This window comes from Salvelinus sp. IW2-2015, unplaced genomic scaffold (assembly GCF_002910315.2).
Source record: "Salvelinus sp. IW2-2015 unplaced genomic scaffold, ASM291031v2 Un_scaffold5410, whole genome shotgun sequence".
NCBI lineage: Eukaryota > Metazoa > Chordata > Actinopteri > Salmoniformes > Salmonidae > Salvelinus > Salvelinus sp. IW2-2015.
In genome coordinates this window covers 39,912-43,142 of record NW_019946675.1, presented here as the reverse complement: position 1 = coordinate 43,142, position 3,231 = coordinate 39,912, and the positions used below count along the sequence as shown (strand labels likewise).

The 3,231-nt window shown below is 43.5% G+C and overlaps 1 pseudogene; it reads left to right on the top strand.

Annotated features, from left to right (window-relative positions):
- The first annotated feature begins 1,258 nt into the window (after positions 1–1,258).
- LOC139022622 (COUP transcription factor 2-like) lies at positions 1,259–2,062 on the top strand (annotated as a pseudogene).
- The last annotated feature ends 1,169 nt before the right edge of the window (positions 2,063–3,231 follow it).

Here is a 3,231-nt window from a genome sequence, read left to right as displayed (position 1 = left end):
TTTAATACCCAGTGGTAGGCTTATATATACAGACACACAGGGAGATACAGAGCTGTAGTGGAGCCATTTAATACCCAGTGGTAGGCTATATATACAGACACACAGGGAGATACAGAGCTGTATGGAGCCTTTTTAATACCCAGTGTAGGCTATATAATACAGACACACAGGGAGATACAGAGCTGTATGGAGCCATTTAATCCCAGTGGTAGCCTTAATATACAGACACACAGGAGATACAGAGCTGTATGGGGCCATTTAATACCCAGTGGTAGGCTATATATACAGACACACAGGGAGAATACAGAGCTGTATGGGGCCATTTAATACCCAGTGGTAGGCTAATATACAGACACACAGTACAGAGCTGTATGGAGCCAATTAATACCCAGTGGTAGCTATATATACAGACAACAGGGAGACACAGAGCTGTATGGGCCATTTAATACCCAGTGGTAGGCTATATATACAGACACACAGGGAGATACAGAGCTGTATGGAGCCATTTATACTACCAGTGGTAGTCTATATATACAGACACACAGGGAGATACAGAGCTGTGTTATCAGAAATAAACCAATGAATGTGCGGCATGCTAGTTCATCTCTTAAACCCGATCTCTCCAAAACCAATCGAACTCTATTCCGGTAACCAATAGGCCTAGTTTCCACCTGGTACTGGCCCTTCTCCATTCGCGCACAGACCAAAGGACTTCTCGCTCCTTATATGCGCTGACCCGCTCAATGGAGACGTCAGAGGCACACCCGTCTTGTCAAGCACATTATCCCAGTTCTACAGGACACGTCCAGCCATCATCAACAACGCTTTCTCTCGCCGTTGTCTTTCTTTTTTACGATAACTTCTATCTCGTCGGAATAGCACGAGCCACGGTGCAGCTGTTTTCATGAACCCGGTTCTAGTTGCTGCGTCACGGCTCGGCTCCATACAACACCGGGTATCTGATTAGTGTGCACGTTCTACTGGGTTGAGAGAGGGAATAGAGAATGACTCACATGTTGAAAAGGGAAATGCTTTGACTCCAGTGTGGATTGTGACTGGATGCAGGTGTGTGTTTCTGATGGTGCATCACTCAGACTGGGTTGATTCTCTGGACCGAGCTATTTAGAAATGTTACTTTAATTTTGCTGAGTGGCTAACTATATTCAGTCAGAACTACCCGCACTTTACATACCGTTATGCTTATGCATCTTAATTACTGATACAACGATGCAATAATTGTGTATTTATATATTTGTGCCTTTACTTGTCGACACCCGCGGGCAGCACACTGGGGTAACAACGAACGGAAAGTTTGGAAACATTGACGGATGATATTGGCGATGGTAACGTGGAGAAACGGCGAGGACGATGTCGCCCGCGACTCTCAGGGCGGAATCTCTTCCCGCTTCTCACAAGTCGGACCGTTATCCTCTCTACCGACCTAACGGGACACCTCAATCCCACATCCTCTCTGGATATCCCTCAACACATCAGACACCCCAAGGCGCTCATTCAAGCAATACATCCTCATTCATCACTAGCCAAACGTCGACTAACTCCGTGGACAAACAACAGCCGCGCAAGATCGCGTGTGTGGTGTGCGGGGATAAATCCAGCGGGAAGCACTATGGCCAGTTGACATGTGAGGGGTGTAAGAGCTTCTTCAAACGGAGCGTCGACGGAAACCTCTGCTACACCTGCCGCGCTAGCAGGAACTGTCCCCATTGATCAACACACAGGAACCAATGCCAGTACTGCCGCCTCAAGAATGTGTCAAAGTGGGAATGAGGAGAAAGGTAAACACGCGTGTTTCTCATCTCCCTTCAGGTCACTATAGCCTGTAGCTGTAGTCATCTAGAAACCAATGATTTAAAACCAAGACAGATTCTCTAAAGATAAGGTTCGTAAACTCACTACATTATACAACATTATAACAACATATTCATACGTGTAGTTCAGATAGGCTATAAGATAATATAACACTGTTAAATCTCCATTGTTGAGCTCCTAATAATAGTCTCGTCCTGTTATTGTCCATGAGCTTATTGTCTCAGAGGAATGAAGGCAGAGGGTTGTGTGTGTTTTACACGCGTAGAAAGAGTTCTATAGGATCTAGAACCTTGTATGAATCAAGCCTAGAACCCGTTTCGTTCCATCAGGATTGGTAGGATGTATTCAGACGACACGCCGTTATTCACTACACTTACCAGTAGTATCTGTCACCTTGTAGGCCAACGCACCGTATCTACCAGACATTAATATTAATATATACACCTTGTAGGCCAACGCACCGTTATCTACCAGACATTAATATTGATATGTCACCTTGTAGGCAACGCACCGTTATCTACCAGACATTAATTGATATATCACTTTAGGCAACGCCCGTTATCTACCAGACATTAATATTGATATGTCACCTTGTAGGCCAACGCACCGTTATCTACCAGACATTAATATATCACCTTGTAGGCCAACGCACCGTTATCTACCAGACATTAATATTGATATATCACCTTGTAGGCAACGCACGTTATCTACAGACTTAATATTGATATGTCACCTTGTAGGCCAACGCACCGTTATCTACCAGACATTAATATTAATATATCACCTTGTAGGCCAACGCACCGTTATCTACCAGACATTAATATTGATATATCACCTTGTAGGCCAACGCACCGTTATCTACCAGACATTAATATTGATATATCACCTTGTAGGCCAACGCACCGTTATCTACCAGACATTAATATTGATATGTCACCTTGTAGGCCAACGCACCGTTATCTACAGACATTAATATTATATATCACTTGTAGCCAACGCACGTTATCTACCGACATTAATATTGATATATCACTTGTAGGCCAACGCACCGTTATCTACCAGACATTAATATTAATATATCACCTTGTAGGCAACGACCGTTATCTACCAGACATTAATATTGATTATGTCACCTGTAGGCCAACGCAACCGTTATCTACCAGACATATATATTAATATATCACCTTGTAGGCAACGCACCGTTATCTACAGACATTAATATTGATATTCACCTTGTAGGCAAACGCCCGTTATCTACCAGAATTAATATTAATATATCACCTGTAGGCCAACGAAACCGTTATCTACCAGACATTATTATTGATATATCACCTTGTAGGCCAACGCACCGTTATCTACCAGACATTAATATTGATATGTCACCTTGTAGGCCAACGCCCG